Genomic DNA, 25,718 nt, shown 5'->3' on the forward strand with positions numbered 1-25,718 from the left:
TCTTTCCCATGAAAGCTGGAAGGTTTCAGCATCCTCCTTAATGTCACGTCCAGGTAGCCACTACCAATGGATCTGAGTTGGTGTTCAAGTTGAAGCCAATTCTCTGTCCTGACCCAACAGCTCTACAGGAAGAAAATTTACAGCACACAAATTTGCACACAAAGATGATCACACACATATTTTTACCTTCCTTTTTACACTAGCACAGAGAGATTAAACATTACTCAAGGTCTTAAATTGGTTTCAGAACCAGGACTAAAATTTGGGGCTCTTGACCTCAAAATTAAGCCTCCTTTTAGTCTAGGTTTTCGATTTTTGCTCATGAAAGTGTAGTCTCCCTGGAAACGGGAGCAGGAAACAGTGAGTTTGAAGTCTTCATGGAATTATCCCACTACAGACTGTATGACAGTGGGGTGAGGGTGTTATGAGGACATGCAGACATCAACTGGGATGTTGGATTATATCGTCTTTAAGATGTCTTCTGGGCCCCTGATTCTGAGATTCTCCTTACAATGTCACTCAAGAATGCAATTTCCTAAACATCAAATGTCTCAGGAAGTAAGTTCCATGTCTGGGACTCATTTGTAATTAGACATTCAAGACCCTAAATGACATTTCGGTCAATTAAGTTTTGTCTGGTTTCATAAAACACATTTAGTGCTTCTGACCATGTCAGTACATTTGCTCATTATAAGGTTATTAGTAGACTTGAGGAAATTATGAAATTTGGAAAATAAGGATCACTACATAAATACCTAATATTTTACAAAGTCAAGGCACTCCTAAATGCATGACCAGATATCGTGTCTATTTTTTTTTTCAGTAGGAAAGAAATCTTATTCACCTGAATATCCTTTTTAAAAAGGAGCTATAAGAAAGTTGACAATTTAAGATAATTCTACAATACGAAATTTCAATAGTGCACATCTGTCCACTTCTGACAACAATGCATGTTAAGTAGATTTTCAGGTTTTCTTTTTTTTTTATGGGTATCAAAGTGATGTTCTTATTGAACCTTAAAAGCCATAGTAAGCCTCTCTTGTCTCCTACCTTCCCCTTCAGCGCTGTAAATCTAACTTCTGCCTGTCCTATTGTTCAGAAAAAAGCAGACATATTGTGCTGATTGCTATTAAATTAAAGCAGAAAGGGAGAGACACAAATGTGGAAGGCCATCTTACCAGCAGGGATACCACTATCTTTTATTTTGCATTTTGGGAGGGTCAGAAAGTCATGACAGGCATCTGACCTCTGATAACCTCTTTGGTGCTTCTGTGTGCAGTTTTGGGGGGAAGAACTTAATTAAATACAATTGAATTTCCCTGCTAACATTGCCACTGAAAGGACTCCTTTTAGATGGCTTGGTGTTTGCTGGTGAGGAACAAACAAAGATGCTTCTTTTGTTCCTCAAAGAAAAGTTAGCATATGTTAGTTAAGGATTTGTGATTTCTTTTGACTAGACTGGCAGGTTCCTAAAAATTCAATGAGCCTTCTGAAATGGTACCCACAATAAAAGAGGAAACATATGACTAACTAAAACCCTAACTTTTCTTATTCCTGATAGTTATTGTTAAGGCTAATATTTTAAGAGTCTACTATATTTATTTTTACTCAAATAAAAATTATGATCATAGATTTATAATGAGACTACTTATATTTGGCCACACAAAATATAAGTTGTCCATCTCCTGGATTCTCCGGTCACCAGAGGAAGAGAACTGGAAGCAGATGAATTTTTAGTGCTATATGTTAGGAAACTGTTACAACAGGTGTTGATGAAGAATACACAATTTTTGGTTATGAACAGTTTATTATTATGCATATTAATTGTTGAATAAGAAGCTTGTCTGTAAGTTATACTTTAATAAAAATCAATAATTACATAAATATGTGGGTTAGAAATCCATTTTCCCATTGTTATTCTTGGGCTTCTGAACTCAGCAGCTAACCATTAGAAACTGAGGAATCAATTTTATAATTATGACATATGGAAAGAATAGGTTATTTTATTCAAGTTTGAGTCTTAGTGCTTATTTTCGGAGGAATTAGTTTTACATCTTCTTACACTCAAAGAATCTTTTAATCCTGAGATGATTTTTTTTTCCTTGAAGAAAGGATTAGAATAAGGAATTGATGCTTTTGAATTTAAAGTTGACTATTGTGTGTTAAGCCTGCTTCCTCACCTCCACACCCCTTCCTCTATTTCTAAGCTTTCCCAGGTCTCTCTAATTATTTAGGGGGGAAAGTCAACACTTGACCCTGTTACCCTGTCTGGTTTCTGTCTCATCTCTTGTTTTCTATTCACGGTTAAACTCCTAAGAGGAGTGTGTACTGCACTTACGGCTCTTGCGTCTGCTTCACTATCTTTCTGGAATCTAGTTTTTACGTTCACCCCTGGGCCATGTACTGTGTATCCCAGCTGAAGTCGCCAACATCAGGGCCACCATATAAGGGCTGGAAGGGTGTACCCTACACAAGGGCTCCAGGCCAAGGGGATAAGTGGAGGCTGAAATTCAGGCCTATTTGCTGGTGAAACCAAGTACGGTCTTGGGGCTGTGTCTGTCCGGAGGGGGGCGGTTTTGTTTTGTTTTGTACTTTGCCCGAAGGCTCCATAGGGCTAGCTGTGGCTTTGTCAACAATTTCCTTGGTCCAGTCTCAGCCTTTGCTGCCTGATCTTATTCTTCAAAATCTAGACCTTTTAAAAGATAATAAATAAGCATGTGGTCAAGAGGGAAATCATTCATTTTTTAAGAGTCCACAGTTCTTTACCAACCTGTGTCAGCCTAAGGCAGTTAAAATCTTAAATTACCATGTGATTGGGATGAATTATGTTTTCTGTTTATTGAGCAAAATGCTAATTGAGGGAAGGAAAATTCAAGGCTGGAATCCTTATGGAAAATGTAATGTCAACCTCTCACCAGATCACTGTCTGCCTCATACCCCACAGCCCAGTCACACTGAAACACTCACGAGAGACCCCAGAACATAGTGAACTAACACAGGCTTGGCTACTAAGCAGGTTCATGTTGGAATCTCAGCTCCACCACTTCCTTAGTGATTTTGCCTTGAGCTGTCACTAAATTCCCTGGGCTTCAGATTTCTCATCTACAAAATCATGATAAAAATAGTCTCACCTCTCAGTAGTCCTTTGGTGGAGAAATTGTTGTCGAGCCCAAGTTTGTGTGCCTGACACACAGTGAGGCCAAACAAACCCAAAGGTCAAGATTTTGCAGTGGAGAAAGGTTTATTACAGGGCCAAGCAAGGAGAATGGGGTAGCTCGTGCTCAAAAGACCCGAACTCTCCGATGATTTTGGGGGAAGTTTTTATGGGCAAAATCTGTGGGGAGGTCTGCAGGATATATGACCTTCCTCTGATTGGTTGGTGGGGAGGTAACACGGTGGTGTTCCAGGGATCTCAATCATCAGCCTTCTGGTTCCACCCAGTCTGAGTTTCACGTGTTAGTTCCCATCCTCCACCTGGGTGGGGGCCTTAGGTCCTGTAGATGAGCTCAGAGATGTGTATCGGATTGTTATGTAAATCCCTTGAGGAGGAACCGGGACCCTGCCCCATGGCTGCACTACTGTTTCTTGATGGCTTTTCTTTGTCTATGCATTCCCTCACTCCTCTAATTAGTAACTATTTGAATCTGCCCTTTGGAACTCAGGGAAGGTCTAGGAAGCTGAAATCTTTTTCTACAGACAAGAAACGGGGGACACAGAAAGGCTTTTGTATCCAGGAGGGCCCCATAAGATTCTTCTCAGTTTCATATTCAGGGAGTTATTGTAAAGACACACCTGCTATTTTATTTGGGGTCCGAATGCTCTCCCGGTCTAGACATTTTTCCCTGCTGATCCTCTGCTAAGGACATTCTTACTTCCTCTTCCTCAGGTAGATAATGTTTTGCTCCTGCTTCAGTATTCAGCTCAGCTGACATCTCTTCCAAGAAGTGTTTCCTGATAACTTTTAACTTGTTTAAACGTTCTTCTCTTTAGCTCTGGGTCAGGAGCTCCCCCAGTACCCTGTGCATCCTTTTATCAGAGCTCTTATCCTGCTGTGTGGTAACCCTACTGGGGGAGCACTGTGGAGATTACGACTCATTTATTTTTACATCCTCAGTACCTCACAGAGCGCATGGCGTATCAGTAATTATTTGGTAAACTGAATTGTCTGGATGTCAACAACTGGAGAAGTGGACCAACAAGCTATGGCAGCTGGGAGGTGTGTATTAAGGAGGAGTGGTGACTAAACTCCTTAACTTGTGTCTTTCATTTCTAATGGGTATTCATTCGTTTATTGCTTAATTTCTGGCCCATCACACTTTCCAGGTTTCTTCTTGGAGAGGAACTGATCTATTTCCAAGGCTTCAGTTACCTCTAGTCCTGATCTTACAGCCTTTTAAAACCAGCTACCTACTACAAGGATCAGTACATAACTACCTTGCTGTATGGAAATCAGCATTGCCTGGGAGCTTGTTATATTGATATAAAAGCAGAATCTCAGGCCCACTCTGGATCTTCTGAATCAGTATCTGCATTTTAACTAGTTTCTTAGGTGATTCGAATGCACTATAAAATGTAAGAAGCACTAGATTAGTAGTAGGTGCCTTAAGGATAGTGTATTCCCTGAATTTCCTGATATATTTCTTTATGAAGACTTAGGAAATGGTATTGGGACTGTTGAAAAGAGAATGAAATATTGATGAAGTCTTGGTCAAAATTAGGAAGTAATTTTCTGACCAAGAAAATCTCAAATGAAACACTCCATATTAGGTTAGAACTAGGTAGATGATCTAAATATTTCAAATGGTTGTAAACAAGTGAGAATTAAACAAGGTTTAATGTCTTGATTCTCTGCCTGGAAATAAAATGTTTATCTTTTTAAAGCGAGACCACATGTCTTGAAAGAAATGCACACACCCCGTCATGGCAAACGCTTTTTTTTTTTTTTAATTTGGTAGCAGTTAAATGACCTATGTAAGGATTTCAGAAGCTATCTCCTGGTTTCCGTTTTCTTTTCCAATCTGGAGGCAAAGCAAGTATTTGTTTTTACCATACTGGATACCCAAGCACTTTGCAAATGTTTCCACAAAGCCATCTGCCCTTTAAGGATCAACCGTTCTTTTGGCTACCAACCCTCAAGCGCCTATAACCCCTATTTGCAAAGTATTTGTCAGATGGGGAGGGCTCATGAATCTTCAGCTCTTTTTGTGGAGGATGCTCAAGACCCCTGTTAGGAAAACTCTGTCCCCTGCTCAGACCTCCGGGTTCATCTGAAGACTCCAGTACAACCATCCTATTACAACCTGAGGAAAGCAAAAAAATAAATAAGTACACCCAACCAGCACCTCTGTAATATTTCTTGTATGACTATTGTAGGATCGAACATTCTGAAGATATGCAACTCTTGTTTTGAATTGTGAGTACATTTTTGGAGCAAAGTTTCTGTTTATGAATGCTGGGACCACATGGAATTTTGTGTCTCCTTCCTGCTCTCTAACCAGTTCCAGGATGGTCTTTCCCTGGGGATCACCTTTATTTTCCCTACCACCACCCTTCTCTCCTTCTTTTTAAAAGTAGCCCCTAAATGCATGTAATGGCTGACCTTTCATGCCACGTGCTAACTCGAGTAAAAAAGCTGTAGTCAAGCACTGTTTTGTAAACTCAAGTTACAGAATTGCCAGTGACAGAGACCTGGTAACTACATACTGATATGCAGGGGCTGGCCAAGGACCTGACTGAGGATTCAGTTTTTATGCTTCACACATCTAACAGGTAGTTCAAGAATGTAGAGTCTGTGTGCCTGTGCATGTGTGTGCATGCCCATGTGCACAAACAGAACAAAAACTTGAACTCTCTGCCACAGACCACCTGTTTTCACACCATTGTGGTTACAAAAGGGTTTTTTTTCATTCTTTCTTTTTTTAATTAGCTAAGCTGTCCTATTTTTTCAGTAACTTGCCTCTTCTCTAACATATGGGCTGTAACCGTATTTCTTTTCATTAGACCTGGGCCTTATTTATCATTTACACCATACTTTTGCCTTTCTCTTTCATTTTGAAGAAAGAGAGGTTCTTCTATTATTTTAGAGCAAAGCACCTCTGGTTTATGTGGCGACTCTTGTGGCTTTCTAAATGCACTTGATTTAGCTTTCAATGTGTAATTACTGCCAAACAAGTTAATTGCTTTATAAGTGTCCAAAATTCCCTGGTTTAATTTTGCTTTCATTTACCAACCTTCATTATACATCCACTCTTCAACATAAACACAAATGATTGTTAATGAATGCCTAATGCCATATTCATTAGAAAATCAGGTTAATGACTGGCAATGAATATCCCAGTTACTTTATTCTTTCAAGTCTTTTTTTTTTGCTTGTTGATTACAATAGCTTTTTTGTTTACCAAAAAATTCTACCTTCATTCTAGGCTTGCTTAAAAGTTTAAGATGGAGCTTTTCTAAGGTATCAGATAACCCCATCCCTGATTCTTCTTTCTCCTTGCAGCTGCCTTTACCCTTTAGAAAGAGTCTACTATTAGAATGAAACAGAATGCACAAGATCTCCTCAGACTGTTGGCTACCATGATGGCTTATTGTTTGGAGAGCAGAAATCTCAGGACTGCTTTGTACATATGTTCAGGTGGTGCACTAAACAACCTCAGGGGGGCATTGTTTGCATTGCACACTCTGTGAATGATAGCAGTCAGTTGTTCCATCTACAACCTGCAGAGCTCTGAGCAGTGGTGCTGAGAAATCTCCATTGATTTAAGAAACATGTCAGAGCAGTGTGGTTTGGGATAGCATTCAGTGCTTGGTGCTGACCACCCTGGGCAAGGGTTACCTACTCAGAACAAAAGCAGATGTGTGAAGCAATATGGTTGGAGTGCATGGCAGGAAGTCCACTGAGCAGGAGGACTGAGATGCATGTTATGGAATTGGGCCTGACTCTCCATCTGATGATTCTTTTTTTGTTTGTTTGTTTGTTTTGTGGTACGCGGACCTCTCACTGCTGCGGCCTCTCCTGTTGTGGAGCACAGGCTCTGGACGCGCAGGCTCAGCGGCCATGGCTCACAGGCCCAGCCACTCCGTGGCATGTGAGATCTTCCCGGACCAGGGCACGAACCCGTGTCCCCTGTATCAGCAGTCGGATTCTCAACCACTACACCACCAGGGAAGCCCCATCTGATGATTCTTGCTTTGTGAATGAGATTCCTTTTCTTCCCTGAAGACATGGGGTTGCTTTCTCAATCAAACCTGATAGTTGGACTTTGAAGACTATGTGGGCTCATACCTGAATATAGGATTATGGAGTGGACCTGGGAGTCCAGACTGTGAAATTTGATCGCTGGCTTGTCACTGCATGTTTGTGTGGTCTTGAGCATTTTCCTCATCTATTCAATGAGAATGTTGGTGATTTAGGATCCCTTTCAGTTCTTATACTCTGTGACTCCTTTTAGGATCATGGGAGAATCCACCTGTATTCTTTTTTTTTTTTGCGGTACGCGGGCCTCTCACTGCTGTGGCCTCCATCTCCATTTGATGGGCCTGACTCTCCATCTGATGATTCTTTTTTTGTTTGTTTGTTTGTTTTGTGGTACGCGGACCTCTCACTGCTGCGGCCTCTCCTGTTGCAGAGCACAGGCTCCGGACGCACAGGCTCAGCGGCCATGGCTCACGGGCCCAGCCGCTCCGCGGCATGTGGGATCTTCCTGGACCGAGGCACGAACCCACGTCCCCTGCATCGGCAGGCGGACTCTCAACCACTGTGCCACCAGGGAAGCCCCACCTGTATTCTTTAAACACACTGATTGGAGGCTTACCTAGTACCCCGGTACAAAGTTGATGTCAGGGGTCAGGTAGCTCCAATCCCTGATTCTTCTTTTACTTTGTAAAATTAGATTCTTCCTTTACTGTGTAAAAGACACATTTCCTGACCTCATGGGAAGACAGATGAGTGTGGCTCACATGTGCACAGCTGTACCTGCCAGTGTGGTATGTTTACAGTACCACTCAATTTCACTGCTATGAAAGCTTTTTAGGCCCCTCCCCCCAGTGGTTTCCTCCAGTCATTTTACCTTTCTTCTTCCACCTGGAACATCCTTCTGCTTGTCATATTCCTTCATTCTTGGTACTTTGATCTCAGAGATGCCACTGTCTCTTCTTCCAGTTTTGTCCAAGTCTCTGTAATCCATACTCCTTGGCTCCCCAGATGCCTGGATCTCACATATCTCTCCTTTATAACATTTAGTATCATTGCAAATTTGCCTTTATTTGTGTGATTCTCTGTTTACTATCTCCTGCTTTGGACTCTAATCACCTTGAGGAGAGGAAGTGGTGGACTCACCGTTGGTTTCTTTGGTATGTAGGTATATGCTTATGACCTGGTCATAGCTCTCTTGGGGTCCCTCCTTCTTGACACCAGGCTATCCAGGCCAATAAAAGGCTGAGGCACTATATTAGCAAATGTTGACCAACAAAAAGTCAAGGACCTTGAGGACTGTGACTAACCAAGCAAACAAAAAGCATCAAATTGAAAAGTAGAAATGTGAAAATAAATCCTGATATGGTATTTTTAAGGTTTGGTATTTTAAGTGAAATTACAAGGCCCCCCTACCATTGTCATATCCTCAAGGGTGCCTTTCCCGACCTCCCTGAATGAACCTACTGTATCTATTGTATATTTGTTTCAGTCAGGTTTCTGCTATGATAATTCTGCATAACAATTCCAAAATCAGTAGCTTTTCATCAGCAGCATCCATTTTTTATTCATGTTTGCAGATCTGTGAGTTGGCTAAGGCTCTGCTAGCCTCAGCTGGCATTGGCTTGAGGCTGTGGGTTAGGTTTGAATCTATTACATTTGTCTCCTCCTATCTGGGACCAATAGCTGCCTGGGGCAATTTTTTTGTTTTGTTTTGTTTTTCTTACTAAAACATAAATGCAAGAGGCCAAGCCAAACCCTGCATGTACATTTAAAACCTCTGCTCATGTCAAGCTTGTGAACATGTCATTGCCCAAAGCAAGTCATGGGAGCTGGCTCAGCATCAGTGGGACAAGGAAGCATATTTCATTTACTCAAGTGGGAGGTACTTCAAAGTCACATGGCAAAGGGTGTAAATATTTAATTCCATTTCATCCTAATACATCACAGTGTTCTTAAAATTCTTTATCTATCTCATTCATAACATTTGTCACAGTTGAAATTTTACATTTATTTGTATAATTCTATAGTTACTACCCAAGTCTTCCTCTGGACTCTTGATGGTAGGAATTGTATCTGTCTGGCCTCACCATTGTTCCCCTAGAACCCTGGACAGCATAATGGACAATATCAGGCACTCAGTGACTGAACAGCCATTGTTTGAATTTGTTTTATTGAAGAATAATTGATTTACACTATTAATTTCAGGTATACAGCATAAGGATTCAATATCTTTACAGATTATACTCCACTGAAAGTTATTACAAGATAATGGCTGTAATTCCCTGTGCTATATCCCTGTTGCTTATCTATTTCATACATAGTAGTTTGTATCCCTTAATCCTATACCCCTAATTTGCCCCCCCAATCCCTCTCTCCGTCGGTAACCACTAGTTTTCTATATCTATGAGTCTGTTTCTGTTTTACATATACATTCATTTGTATTATTTTTTAGACTCTACATATAAGTAATGTATAGTATTTGTCTTTCTCTGTCTGACTTATTTCACTAAGCATAATATTCTCTAGGTGTATCCACATTGCTGCAGATGGCAGAATTTCATTCTTTTTCATGGCTGAGTAATATTCCATTAAAAATAGCTTCTGATCTGCCCCCAGATCAACTCAGGAATGGAAATATATCTTTGTGAGAATTACTGGAGTGATTCTAAATGCCTTGTTTCAAATCTTTCAGAAATCCTCCTGCTGTATTTCCATTGTGAGAAGTGCAACCCTGTGGGAGAGAAGGATATCTCAAGCAAACGTGAGTAAGTGGAGTGCTCTTGTGCAGGGCTGTGTCCATTGTGTCATCATTTGGGGTTCAGTTGCTTGATACATAAGATTTGTTCCTTCATTAAAAAATGTATAACTGGTGAAAGATTAATTTTTTAGATTTCAAAATAAGGAGAATGCTACAAGACATTTCCCATAGAGCTTTGGATCCCTGTTTGAGAATCATTCTACCCCTTTCTCCTTTACACACAAATATGTACACTGAGAAAAAACTGTATCATTAATCTGATGAGCAAGTATAGAAAGGCAGTGCTTATATGTGGTACAGCATACAGAAAAGAGGACAATGATTTCATCTTAGTATAACCAATAAGAAGAAACAACTGCGTTCATCAAGCAAAAGGCCTGACGTGTTAGTAGTATACTTCCCCAGCCCACCTTGTACTCACTGGTTGCTAATGATCCCCTCTTGGGGAGAGCAGAAGTGAATGTTTATCCTGCAGTGTGCCTATGCATGTCTGTAATGGCTGTGATGTGCACATGGAGATGGTCGCCATGGCTGGCCTGTCCAGTTGTCATGGAGCTGTGGTAACTTTCCAGGTTTAGTCCCACCAGAGCTTGTTTACAAAAGCAGGATTGGGAAAAAAAAAGAACCTTTCGGCCAACACCGAAATTTACATCCTAAGGGCTCTAATTGCCTTCATTTCCTTCCTATTTACCATGAAGAGAATGGCAGTGTCCTTTAGAGAGGACCAGAGAGCTCAGTGACACTGATGAAATCAGAAAGTCCCAAGCCCATGGGGAGGGGCGATTCTAGTTTTATCTTCCATAGTCTCTACTTTCCAAAACTTGTGGGAAAAATTGCTCCAAGTTACTGCTTGCTGAAAAGAAGCATATGGTGACTGGAAATAGAATTCAAGAGTAGAAATCAAGAGATATAGAAAATCACACGTTAAGATGAAAGAAAAAGGCCAACTGTGGGAAGATGCAAACCATGACCTGGTTGAAAAATGTGACCTGGTTTTCTAAGCGCTAAAACCCAGAAATATAGCGAAATAAGTCATCTACAAGATGCTATTTCATTAGTTATTTTTCCATTTGGACTTGGAGTAATTGATTTCTTAAGAATCCTTGCAATTAACGGATTCCATGACTCCCAGCATGGACTGTGTTGTGGAGAAAATGGACTCCAGTGAAGTACCCTTATTGCTACCACTCCACCATTCATACACAGGCCCTGAGAGGCCAAGGCTTCATGAGAGGGGACCACAGGTCCACTCACTTGGCAAAGAGTGAAGCAGGTGACAGTGAGAACCGTATGTTGCTAATTAGCTTATGCCACAACCAAACAGTGCCTCTCAGGCTCACAGACAGATGCCACCTGGGTACCACCTGCCACTCCTTTCCTCAAGGTGAGGACCGGGAAGCAAGTGCAGACTTCTGTGAACTCAGGGGCTTGGCATCAGCTGGATCCTCTTTCAAATTGTTTTATCCCCTCCCTTTTCTTGTTTCCCCCTTTCTGCTCCTTTTCTTTCTCTTTCTCTGTGTGTTTGTGTGACTTTGGAGGAATTATAGAAGTGGGACTAAAAAATTTTAAGATGTATGTCTTTAGAAGACTTTCCTATTAGTTGTCATCGTTTATAGTAGATTGACTACTGTATACTTTATTACATGGTATATATTATACATTGTATATTATGCATAGAACATTGTATATTATATAGAACGTATTTTATATAACACGTTAGACATCATATATAATATACTACCGTATGTAACACCTCAAATAACTATATGGTGTGTGTGTTCCAATATTATACATGATATATTGTATTTGCTGACACCAGTGGTGGTCAGTGGGCTGTTCTAAAAGCAACAGTAAAGAAAAAAATCTTTGCCTTCTAGGAGCCTATCATATAGTGAGGAACATAAACAATGGAAAATGAGCAAAATAAAGAAAGTAATTGCTGGTAGTGAAAGCTGCAGTGCTGTAAAGCAGGTAAATTGGGCTAATAGGTTGAGGGTGAAGTGAAGTGGCAGGGGAGGCACCCAGGTAAAGTTCTGGCTGGCAGGAAGTGCCCCGAGGCAGGCTGCTCCAAGCAGAAAGAGCATCCTGAGGTGGGCTGCGCTTAGCACATCTAAGAGCCGACAGAATGTCAGTGTAGCTTGAAGCGGTTGGAGCAGTGGGCAGGGGCCAGGTCACACAGGGCATCATGTGATGAATTGTGGCCAGTGAAAGGAGTTTGTCTTCTGTTCGGATTGCAGGGCAGAAGGCACATGAGAGTTTATTTTACGGCAGGGGATGCAACGATCTGATTTACTCTTTAAGAGTTTCACTGGCTGCTTATGCAGGATGAAGTTTTTGGGAAACAAGAGACCTCGAGTCCCAGGAGGAAGTTAATAGAATATTCCAATGAGGGAAGATGGTGGCTAGGACTAGGTTCATAGCAGCTGGAAATAGAGCTGATAAGACACTGTAATGGGTTGGGTGTGGGGTGTGGAGAAAAGTGTAATCAAGAAGGACTTTTGGGTTTTTGGCCCAAAAACCTGGGGTGGAAGATGATGCAGGTGGTGGGGATTTGGGGAATAGATGTTTGGTAGTGATTGATCATCAGTAGTTGTGTTCAGAGAATGTTAAGTATGATATGCTTAGTAGTTAACAGCTCATTGATCAGAACTTAGTCTCATGGTCAGATCTAGCTGCAGGAGAGGCTGGGAAATGTCCATTAACTGAGCATATTGTGACCTCAAGCTCAGGGTTCTGTTACAAAGAATGAAAATAGAATGGATATTGGGATAGTTGACTAACAGTGTCTGCCACAGAAATCAGTAGTAAAAATGTTACGCAAAGTATGGCTGCCAAAAAATTACTTCAACATGACTAATGGATCAAAGAAGAAATAATGATGAAAAGGAAAATGTTTTCAGAATTAAGCGATATAATAATAATAAGAATAAATGTGGGATGCACTTAATGTGGTTCCTGGTGGTGGATTTATGCCTAAATCTCATATTAGAGAAAAATAAAAGTTGAAAATTAAAGAACTAGGCATTCAAATTAAGGGCATAATATTAAAAAAAATTCAAAGGAAGCAAAAAGAAGGAATTAAAGTAGGACAAGAAATCACCAAAATAGGAAACAAAAATACAATTAGAGAAAATCACCAAAGCTAAAAGCTTTGTTATTGGAAGGAGTGAATAAAATAGACAAGCCTAGCAAGACTGTTAAAGGGGAAAAAAAGGAGAAACAGTATTACGAATGAAAAGGGAAATGTACCTACAAATGCAGTGGAGACTTAGAAGATCAAGAATCAATACTATAAATAACTTATGTGAACAAGTTGAAAACACTATTAAATCGATATTCAGAAGTTTTCATTCCCTCAAAAAAAGCATGCCTAGAGGGTATTGTAACTGAGCTTTATTAAAACTTTAAATGTCAGATAATCCTTATATAGAGAAAGAGAAAAAGTCACCTCAGTCATTTTTTGAAGTTAGTAAAGCTTTGAAAATAAAATGGGACAGACTATGGATCAATGTCATTTATGAAAAATATTAAATTAACTATGAGCAAAATGAAATTCAGCAATGTAGACAATAAAATAAATCATAACCAAGTAGGGTTTATTCTAGAGATGCAGAAAGAGTTTAACATCAAAAAAATCAATTCATGAAATATACATTAACAGATTAAGGGAGTAAAATCATATAGCCATCCCAATGACACTTCAGCATTAATTTATGGGAAAAAAGGAACATTTAGAAAACTGGGAATATTAAGCAACTTCCTTAACCTGAAAAATAATCCATAAAAAGCCTACAGGAAAGATAATCAGCCTTAATAGCAGGCCTTTGGATGCATTTCTATTAAAGTAAGGGAAACCAGAATGTCTGCTATTATTGTGTCTATTCAGCAATGTCCTGGGGGGACAAAGCAATGAAATATATATTTTAAAAAGTTACAAGAATTGGGAAAAAAAGGACAATATTGATTATATGCCTTGAAAATTATCTCCAAATTATTAAAACATGAATTATTAAAACCAAGACTAAAGTCAGCTTGGAATAAATCTAACAAAATATTTGTAAAACACATATGGAGAAAAGTACAGAATGTTACTGAATGACATAAAGAAGGACCTGAATAAAGGAAGAGACACTATGCTAAGGAATGAGAGATAATCACAATGTTTTTGGTGAAGTTAAAGAGCAGATCCTACAAGTTGTCTGGAAGATCAAGGACTAAGTATAATAAGAGTTATGAAGAACAAAATATGGGAACTTGTATCAGCTACCAAGACCTTCATAAAGATATAATAATAAGACAATGAGCTATTGGCTCAAGTATAGGCCAATGGAGCAGAATAGAATATATAAATCTTATATATTCTTATATAAATTCTTTTTTTAAACATTTTTATTGGAGTATAATTGCTTTACATTGTTGTGTTAGTTTCTGCTGTATAACAAAGTGAATCAGCTATATGTATACATATATCCCCATATTTCCTCCCTCTTGCGTCTCCCTCCCTCCCACCCTCCCTATCCCACCCCTCTAGGTGGTCACAAAGCACCTGAGCTGATCTCCCTGTGCTATGCGGCTGCTGCCCACTAGCTAACTGTTTTACATTTGGTAGTGTATATATGTCCATGCCACTCTCTCACTTTGTTGCAGCTTACCCTTCCCCCCTCTCCGTGTCCTTAAATCCAACCTCTACATCTGTGTCTTTATTCCTGCCCTGCCCCTAGGTTCTTCAGAATCATTTTTTTTTTTTAGATTCCATATATTTGTGTTAGCGTATGGTATTTGTTTTTCAGTTTCTGACTTACTTCACTCTGTATGACAGAGTCTAGGTCCATCCACCTCACTACAAATAACTCAATTTCGTTTCTTTTTAATGGCTGAGTAACATTCCATTGTATATATGTGCCACATCTTCTTTATCCATTCATCTGTCGATGGACACTTAGGTTGCTTCCATGTCCTGGCTATTGTAAATAGAGCTGCAGTGAACATTGTGGTACGTGACTCTTTTTGAATTATGGTTTTCTCAGGGTATATGCCCAGTAGTGGGATTGCTGGGTTGTATGGTAGTTCTATTTTTAGTTTCTTAAGGAACCTCCATACTGTTCTCCATAGTGGCTGTATCAGTTTACATTCCCACCAACAGTGCAAGAGGGTTCCCTTTTCTCCACACCCTCTCCAGCATTTTTTGTTTGTAGATTTTTTGATGATTGCCATTCTGACTGGTTCTTATATAAATTCTTATATAAATATTATATAAAGCTCATTATATACAGAAAGTACATTAGATACTGATGGGGAAAGGAAGAATTCTTTAATGAACGGTGCCTGAAACAACTGGCAATCCCTACAGAAAAAAGGCGAAAATGTATGCCTACTTTATAGCATGCAGAAAAGTAAATTTTGGGTGATTTTAAGCCCTACGTGTAAAAGGAATAACTTTTAGAAAAGAATAAAAAATAATTTTCTGACATTAAATGTCTAGGAAAGTTTTCTTCAGCAAAGAATGTAAATCACAAACTTTAAAAGTATGTTGATAAATTTTACTACATTAAAATTAGAACATTTTGTTGACTGAGGTTTATAACAAAAGTGAAAAGACGAGTTAACAATAAATATCTGGAAAGTAAATATTAACAAGGGGTTGGTATCTTGAATTTACAGAGAATTCATACCAACTGGTAAGAAAAAGATAAGTAACGTGGTAGAAAGAGGAACAAAGGATAGGAATGGACAATTCACAAAGAGCAAAGCTGAATATCTAATAAATGTGCTAATTGATGTTTAGGCTTACTTATATCCATCAGTGGACATAACTTTAAAAAATCTTATGATAACAATTGTTGGCAAATGTGCAGAGAAATGAGAAGTCTTGTACACACTGCTGTAGAATCACTTTGGAGAGCATTTTCACCTTCTAACACAATTATAGAATGCAGACACCTTTGTCCAAACAATTTCCCACCAGGTGTGAATTTAGAGACTATATGTACTCAAGGATACATATAAAAGAATGTTTTTTGTTGCACTAATTTTCGATAATGACAAACTGAAAAGACATACCTGACTATTAACAGGAGAATGGATAAATACATTGTGACATATTTATATAATGGTATAGTATTATACCATTGTGGTTTAAAGGAATTGCAAATAGTTTAAAAGAATGAGTTAAAGCTACACATACCATCAAGGATAAATCTCAATAACTGATGTATGGATAAATCACATCACAGAAATAATTATGTGTTCAATGTGATAGATATTGTCATTTAGGCCAGATAAATCTACATGCCTTTGCTTTCTTTTCCCAGTTTAGAGTCATTTGAGCCAGACAAATCAGATAGTTGGTGGTAAAAATATACTCCATATCAAACGTGGATTGAAGGACTTAGTAATGTTTCCAAAAATATGAACATATATCATTCTCTGCTCACAAACCTACAATGTGCTTTGATTTAGCTCCCAATAAAATCCAGAGTCTTTATTATGGCTCTAAGATCCTGCACCATCAGAGTCCCACTTCCTTCTTGGCCTCGTCACTCATCCCTTTCTCTCCAGCCTGTCTCTAGTCCAGCTCTCCAAGCCCCCTTTTCACTTACTGTTCTAGTGTTCTAGTGCAAGGTCCTAGAATGCACCTTGCTCCCTCCCTTCTTCCAGATCTCAGCCCCACTTGCCTCAGAACTAGAGAAACCTGGTTGGCTGGGACATGCAGGATTGGAGCTCTCCTAAGAAAATTGATTTAGAATTACTCACCAGCTAGTCTGTGCTCAAGGATCTAAAACAATGGTGTCCAAATTTTAACTGCAAACTCCTAACAATGAAAAAAAGATTGAGTGCCTATCTCCAATCTACTTACATTTATTTATGTATATGTACTACTCCATTCGTTAGTGTTATAAACTATGTTCTAATGTATTTATACATTATAAATATATTATAAATACATATCCCATCAAATTTAAAAATAAATGAGACAAGTAAACATTATTTTTTCATGTCTAATCATGATGATTTCATACTATCTTTAAATAATGTCAAGAAACATTGTGTACAAGGGTTATTGTTAGTAAGAGTGGATATAAGGTCTTTATATATGTAGTCTTCATATATATAAAGTCTTGAGAAGTTTGAGAAGTTTTCTTACTAAATTTCAAATATCTTGACCAACTTCTTGACAGCTTCTTTGAGATCATCATTTTTTTACCTTGTAGTGTGGCACATGAAGATATCATACTAGAAAAAAGAGAAGTGTTGACTCAGCCATTTTCTCAGTTGATTAATTCATCAAATACTGATTCAGTTACTGCTGTGTGCTAAATGTAAGCTCCCTAAGCGTAAGGGCCAGGCTGTTTGGTTTACTTTGGTTAGATCCTCAGCTCCGGGCAGGATGCGTGGTGCATGGTAGATGCTTGTTATCTGTTGAATATCAGCTTAGTATTTGTTGAATAAATGAGTGAATGAGCCGAGTGCCCTGCAGGTGCTGGGGAGACCCAGGTGAGCCTCTGACCCCACTTCCCTGTTGCTGTGTTTAGCTGTTGCTCCCGGAATGACCTTGCTTTGCTCCTGAAGCTCCCACATCTGTACCACTGCCCCCGCCAGCCTTGTTTCCCTGCACCCAGCCCCACACTGGATGGAATTTTCTCTGCCCCGATTTGGAGTCAGCCTCCATTGCTGGGCTTTCATCTGGACCTCACAATGAGCTGTGTACTCACTCCACCCCTCCAGTGCTTGCTTTCCTTTTGCTCTTCTAGAGCCTTTCCAGGTAGCATTGCTAGGAAACACTTCTTAGTATTTGTGGGAAAAAAATATGTTGCTTTCTGGAAAGTATGCTTTCAATTGGCTGCATTTCAGATCACAGTCAAATCAGCAATTGTGTATTAAACACATATTCTAAAGTTACATGCCATTCGAAGCTCATATACAAGCTGTGGTGGTTTCACATGGAGAAAGATACAGGAGTTGGTCATAAACAGGTCAGTAACCCTTGCACGCATCCGTTCCACACAAGTGTTAAAATGGATATTTGAAAGAATGAACTGGAGGCAGCTGGGTGAGCTGAGGGCTGTAAGAGGTAGGTAAATGTAAGGCAGGTCCTGAAACTTGTGTTCTAGAAAAGAGCATTATTTTCTCAGCAGGTGTAAGTGAGCTAGATTTGGACAGGAGGGCATTTTCAGACCTTTTATGAGTGAGTAATTTGGAAAGTGGAGTGTCTTCATCTCAGCATGCCAGGTAGAGAGCTCATTCTCTATTTCCTGTATGATTTCAGAAGTGGATTAATCCTGCTGTGGCTGAGATGGTCTGGGGACACCTTTTGTATTCAACTAAGTGTTTCTGCAGACATTTAAGTTTGGCTTTTCTAATATCCAATATGAAAGTCTGAAAGAAAAAGAGAGGAATGTCCACTTACTTTGGAAAAGGGAATATTAATTGTCCCAGACGATAGCTGGCAAGTCAGGGTCCTACAGAAATGATAACAAGCGCATATCTGCATCCCTGGAGGTGGGCCCACTGGGGACCCTGCTGATCTCCAGCATGTTGCTCTGCCTAGAAGCATAGAGCACAGAGCTGGAAAGGGTTATGTTTCAGAAGCGGAATCACACATATAGAGCTGTGAATAAACATCACAGGTTTTCGCTTTGAACAGACCTGGATTGTTGTTAGGGTTAAATGAGTTAACAAGTGTTAGATGTTTCATTCACTCAACAGATTGTATTAAGTGAAATATATACACAGCAGGCATTGTTTTAGTCATAATTAGTGAACAAAATGAAAGACTCTGTCCTCATGGAGTTTCCATTCCAGTGTCAGAACTAGTTAAGGAACAGATGGGTCAGATAGCAGTAAACACTATAGAGAAAATGTTGGATAAGAGAATGGGGGCATGTGCCACTGTGGATAGTACATCAGTAGGATTCTTGTTTGCAAACAACAGAAGCTGACTCTGGTTGATTGATCAGTAAAGGGGTTAAAATTGGGTGGTTCACAGGATCATCGGGAGTGTTAGGGAACCAGATCCAAAGGTAGGCTTCTTAGAACAGTGTCTCAGAGGACCTTGCAGAACTGATCTGATCCCTGCTACTACCTGCCTCCACCTCCACCACTGAGAATGAGATGCTGTAGCTTATGCTGCTGCTACTTCTGTGCCAGGGACTCAGACTTGCAGTTTCTTCTACTGGCAGAAAGAGAAAGAGCTTCCTGCCTTTTTCTCACATGTTACTAGTTCAGGAGTCTGGCTGTGGATGCCAGTGCCTGGGCATTGACAGTATCCACAGATTTGAGTTCAAGGTTAAACGAGTTAGCGCTAATAAACAAATTCAGCAAAGTTGTAGGATACAAAATCAACATGCAAAACTCAGTTGTATTTCTATACACTAGCAATGAACACTCTGGAAGGGAAATTAAGAAAATAATTCTATTTATAATAGCATAAAAAAAGAATAAAATACTTACGAATGAATTTAACCAAGGAAGTGAAGGATTTGTATGTTGAAAACTATTAAACAGTGCTGAAGGAAATTAAAGACCTAAATAAATGCAAAGACATCTTGTGTTCACAGACTGAAAGACTTGGCATTAATGATAAGATGATATTACTACCTAAAGTGATCTGCAAATTCAATGCAATCCCTATCAAAATCCCAACTTTTTAAAAATAGAAAAATTCATCCTGGGAGTTCCCTGGCAGTCCCGTGGTTAGGACACAGCACTTTCACTTCAGGGGCCCAAGTTTGATCTCTGGCCAGGGAACTAAGATCCTACAGGCCATGTGGTGTGGCCAAAAAAAAAAAAAAAAAAAAAAAAAAAATTCATCCTAAATTCATATGGAATGTCAAGGGACCCCAAATAGCCAAAACAATCTTGGAAAAGAAGTACAAATTTGGAAGGCTCACACTTCCTGATGTCAAAATTTGCTACAAAGCTACAGGAATCTAAACAGTGTGGTACTGTCATGAGGATTAACAAATAGACCAGAGGAATAGAACTGAAAGCCCAAAAATAAACCCTCACACATATGGTCAATTGATTTTGACAAGGATGCTAAGATCATTCAATGGAGAAAGGACAGTCTTTTCAATAAATTCTGTTGAGAGAACTGGATATTCAGATGCAAAAGAATGAAATTGGACCTTACACAATATATAAAATTAACTCAGAGTGGATCAAAGACCTAAATGTAAGAGCTAAAACTATAAAAGTCTTAGCAGAAAAGCAGGGAAAATTCTTCACATGGAAAAATCTTCAGCCATTGCCATAGATTTGGCAGTGATTTCTTAAATTTGACACCAAAACACAGGCAACAAAAGAGAGAATAAATTGGACTTCACCAAAATTAAATACTTTTGTACATCAAAGGACACTATCAAGAGAGTGAAAAGACAACCCACAGAATGGGAGAACATATTTGCCAATCATATCTGATAAGAGGTTAATTATCCAGAATATATGAAGAACTCTTTTTTTAAATTGAAGTATAGTTGATTTACAATGTTGTGTTCATTTCTGCTGCACAGCAAAGTGACTCAGTCATACATACATATACATTGTTTTTTTAATATTCTTTTCCATTATGGTTTATCATAGGATATTGAATATAGTTCTCTGTGCTATACAGTAGGACCTTGTTATTTATCCTTTCTACATATAATAGCTTACATCTGCTAACCCCATCCTCCCACTCCATCCCTTCCCAACCCCACCCCCCACTTGGCAATCACCAGTCTATTCTCTGTGCCTGTGATTCTGTTTTTGTTTCATAGATAGGTTCATTTGTGTCATATTTTAGATTCCACATGTAAGTGATACCATGGTATTTGTCTTTCTCCTTCTAACTTCACTTAGTACGATAATCTCTAGTTGCATTCATGTTGCTGCAAATGGCATTATTTCATTCTTTTTTATGGCTGGCTATATGAAGTAGTATATGAAGTACTCTTATAACTCAACCCAAAAAACAAATAATTGGATTAAAAAATGATCAAATGACTTGAATGGACATTTCTCCAAAGAATATATACAAATGGCCAATAAGCATATGGAAAGTTATTCAACACCATTAGCCACTAGGGAAATGCAAATTAAAACCACAATAAGATATTTCTTCACACTCATTAGGATGGCTATTATTAAAAAAAAAAACAGAAAATAACATGTGTTGGCAAGGATGTGGGAAAATTGGAACCCTGGTGCATTGCTAGTGGGAGTATAAAATGTTGTAGCCACTGTGGGATATGGGCCCCAAAGAACTCAAAACAGAGACTCAAACAGATATGAGTATGCCAGTATTCATAGCAGCACTATTCACAACAGCCAAAGTGTAGAAACAACACGGTGTCATTAATAGATGACTGGATAATCATAATGTGGTATATCCATACACTAGAATATTATTCAGCTATAAAAAGGAATGAAGTTTTGATATTTGCTACAACATGAATGGACCTTGGAAACATTATTCTAGGTAAAAAATAGTGTATGATTCCATTTATACGTGGTCTCTAGAAAAGGCAAATTCAGAGAGACAGAAAGTAGAGGTTGCCAGAGAACCTGAGGGAAGGAGCTAAAGGGGAGTCATCACTTAATGGATACAAAGTTTCTGTTTGAGATGATGAAAAATTTCTGGGAATAGTGTTGATTGTTACTGAACAACATTGTGAATGTACTTAATGACACTGAATTCTATACTCAAAGATGCTTAAAATAGTAAAATTTCCTGTTTTGTATAATTTAAAATTATAACAAATAAAGATGAAATGGTGTAAAGCACTTAGAACTGTGCCTGGAACATAGTAAGGGCTCTGTAAATGGTAGCTATTAATATTTTGTGCCAGATACTGGGGATGCAATTGTAAGAGAGTGAAGAGAAAAGACATACAGAGGAATGAAAATCAGACTGGCAGTGGAGTTTCCAGCAGCAATGCTGGAGGCCAAAGGCATTGAAATAACATCTTTAATGTGCTGAGAGTAAATTAGCCTTGTGTCACTAGCAAAATGATCTTTCAAGGATGGGGATAAAATAAAGATATTTTAAGTGAAAACAGAGATTTCACCAACAGACCATGATGAAAGGAATTTCTAAAACTGTGTTTCAAGAAGGAGCAGTATGACCCCAGAGAGACCTGAGATGTGAGAAGGTGTGAAAACAGAGCAGCTGGGAGTTCAGCTGAGGTCCACATGTGCTGCCCAAGTTTAGACTGAGCCTCACGACCTCTCTGGGCCTCATATCTTCATGGACAATGGATTCCTCAGCAAATTAACTGCCTCTGTGCCTTCTTATCCTGAGGTCAACCTCTTCTGTGGCCCCAAGGTTAGAAACTGATAGGATGGCTTGTTGAATGAATACATGAATATTGGGTAGAAAGATGAGGGCACTCAAGGGAAGGTCTGTGTATTTCATTCCTTTTTTTAAATTAGTTATCCATTTTATACATATTAGTGTATACATGTCAATCCCAATTTCCCAATTCATCACACCACCACCCCCAGCCGCCACTTTCCCCACTTCGTGTCCATATGTTTGTTCTCTACATCTGTGTCTCAACTTCTGCCCTGCAAACCGGTTCATCTGTACCATTTTCTAGGTTCCACATATATGCGTTAATATACAATATTTGTTTTTCACTTTCTGACTTACTTCATTCTGTATGACAATCTCTAGATCCATCCACATCTCTACAAATGGCCCAATTTCATTCCTTTTTATGGCTGAGTAATATTCCATTGTATATATGTACCACATCTGCTTTATCCATTCATCTGTCGATGGGCATTTAGGTTGCTTCCATGTCCTGGCTATTGTAAATAGTGCTGCAATGATCACTGGGATACATGTGCCTTTTTGAATTATGGTTTTCTCTGGGTATATGCCCGGTAGTGGGATTGCTGAATCATATGGTAATTCTATTTTTAGTTTTTTAAGGAACCTCCATACTCTTCTCCATAATGGCTGTATCAATTTACATTCCCACGAACAATGCAAGAGGGTTCCCCTTTCTCCACACCCTCTCCAGCGTTTGTTGTTTGTAGATTTTCTGATGATGCCCATTCAAACTGGTGTGAGGTGATACCTCAATGTAGTTTTGATTTGCATTTCTCTAATAATTAGTGATGTGGAGCAGCTTTTCATGTGCTTCTTGGCCATCTGTATGTCTTCTTTGGAGAAAAGTCTATTTAGGTCTTCTGCCCATTTTTGGATGGGTTGTTTGTTTTTTTAATATTGAACTGCATGAGCTGTTTATATATTTTGGAGATTAATCCTTTGTCCATTGATTCATTTGCAGATATTTTCTCTGAGGGTTGTCTTTTCATCTTGTTTGTAGTTTCCTTTGCTGTGCAAAAACTTTTAAGTTTCATTAGGTCCCATTTGTTTATTTTTGTTTTTATTTCCATTACTCTAGGAGGTGGATCAAAAAAGATCTTGCTGTGATTTATGTCAAAGTGTGTTCGTCCTATGTTTTCCTCTAAGAGTTTTATAGTGTCCGGTCTTACATTTAGGTCTCTAATCCATTATGAGTTTATTTTTGTGTATGGTGTTAGGAAGTGTTCTAATTTCATTCTTTTACATGTAGCTGTCCAGTTTTCCCAGCACCACTTATTGAAGAGACTGTCTTTTCTCCATTGTGTACCCTTGCCTCCTTTGTCATAGATAGTTGACCATAGGTGCGTTGGTTTACCTCTGGGCTTTCTATCCTGTTCCATTGATCTGTATTTCTGGTTTTCTGCCAGTACCATATTGTCTTGAATACTGTAGCTTTGTAGTATAGTCTGAGGTCAAGGAGTCTGATTCCTCCAGCTCCGTTTTTTTCCCTCAAGTCTGCTTTGGCTATTTGGGATCTTTTGTGTCTCCACACAAATTTTAAGATTTTTTGTTCTAGTTCTGTAAAAAATGCCATTGGTAATTTGATAGGGATTGCACTGAATCTGTAGATTGCTTTGGGTAGTATAGTCATTTTCACATTATTGATTCTTCCAGTCCAAGAACATGGTATATCTCTCCATCTGTTTGTATCATCTTTAATTTCTTTCATCAGTGTCTTATAGTTTTCTGCATACAAGTCTTTTGTCTCCTTAGGTAGGTTTATTCCTAGGTATTTTATTCTTTTTGTCACAATGGTAAATGGGAGTGTTTCCTTAATTTCTCTTTCAGAGTTTTCATCATTAGTGTATAGGAATGCAAGAGATTTCTGTGCATTAATTTTGTATCCTGCAACTTTGCCAAATTCATTGATTAGCCCCAGTAGTTTTCTGGTGGCATTTTTGGGATTCTCTATGTATAGTATCATGTCATCTGCAAACAGTGACAGTTTTACTTCTTCTTTTCCAATTTGTATTCCTTTTATTTCTTTTTCTTCTGATTGCCGTGGCTAGCACTTCCAAAACTATGTTGAATAATAGTGGTGAGAGTGGACATCCTTGTCTTCTTCCTGATCTGAGGGGAAATGCTTTCACTTTTTCACCATTGAGAATGATGTTTGCTGTGGGTTTTTCATATATGGCCTTTATTATGCTGAGGTAGGTTCCCTCTATGCCCACTTTCTGGAGAGTTTTTATCATAAATGGGTGTTGAATTTTGTCAAAAGCTTTTTCTGCATCTATTGAGATGATCATATGGTTTTACTTCTTCAATTTGTTAATATGATGTATCAAATTGATTGATTTGCATATATTGAAGAATTCTTGCATTCCTGGGATAAATCCCACTTGATCATGGTGTATCATCCTTTTAATGTATTGTTGTTTTCTGTTTGCTAGTATTTTGTTGAGGATTTTGCATCTATATTCATGAGTGATATTGGTCTGTAATTTTCTTTTTTTGTAGTATCTTTGTCTGGTTTTGGTATCAGGGTGATGGTGGCCTCATAGAATGAGTTTGGGAGTGTTCCTTCCTCTGCAATGTTTTGGAAGAGTTTGAGAAGGATGGGTGTTAGCTCTTCTCTAAATGTTTGATAGAATTCACCTGTGAGGCCATCTGGTCCTGCACTTCTGTTTGTTGGGAGATTTTTTTTTTTTTTTTTTTTTGCGGTACGCGGGCCTGTCACTGTTGTGGCCTCTCCCGTTGCGGAGCACAGGCTCCTGATGCGCAGGCTCAGCAGCCATGGCTCACGGGCCTAGCCGCTCCGTGGCATGTGGGATCTTCCTGCACCGGAGCATGAACCTGTGTCCCCTGCATCGGCAGGCGGACTCTCAACCACTGAGCCACCAGGGAAGCCCTGTTGGGAGATTTTTAATCACAGTTTCAATATCAGTACTTGTGATTGGTCTGTTCATATTTTCTATTTCTTCCTGGTTCAGTCTTGGAAGGTTATACATTTTTAAGAATTTTTCCATTTCTTCCAGGTTTTCCATTTTACTGGCATAGAGTTGTTTGTAGTAGTCTCTTAGGATGCTTTGTATTTCTGTAGTGTCTGTTGTAACTTCTCCTTTTTCATTTCTAATTTTATTGATTTGAGTCCTCTCTCTCTTTTTCATGATGAGTCTGGCTAATGGTTTATCAATTTTGTTTATCTTCTCAAAGAACCAGCTTTTAGTTTTATTGATCTTTGCTTTTGTTTTCTTCATTTCTATTTCATTTATTTCTGCTCTGATCTTTATGATTTCTTTCCTTCTACTAACTTTGGGTTTTGTTTGTTCTTCTTTCTCTAGTTCCTTTAGGTGTAAGGTTAGATTGTTTATTTGAGATGTTTCTTGTTTCTTGAGGTAGGATTGTATTGCTATAAACTTCCCTCTTAGAACTGCTTTTGCTGCATCCCATAGTTTTTGGATCGTTGT

The 25,718-nt window shown here is 38.9% G+C and overlaps 1 long non-coding RNA gene across 1 annotated transcript in view; it reads left to right on the plus strand.

Moving 5' to 3' along the window:
* Positions 1 to 9,958, plus strand: part of LOC132498402 (uncharacterized) — a 128,111-nt gene extending 118,153 nt beyond the window's left edge. Inside the window, exon 3 of the long non-coding RNA XR_009533757.1 lies at positions 9,888 to 9,958. This is a non-coding gene — a long non-coding RNA (uncharacterized LOC132498402). The remainder of the gene's footprint in view (positions 1 to 9,887) is intronic.
* The last annotated feature ends 15,760 nt before the right edge of the window (positions 9,959 to 25,718 follow it).

Source organism: Mesoplodon densirostris, chromosome 11 (genome assembly GCF_025265405.1).
Source record: "Mesoplodon densirostris isolate mMesDen1 chromosome 11, mMesDen1 primary haplotype, whole genome shotgun sequence".
In the NCBI taxonomy this organism is placed as follows: Eukaryota; Metazoa; Chordata; class Mammalia; order Artiodactyla; family Ziphiidae; genus Mesoplodon; species Mesoplodon densirostris.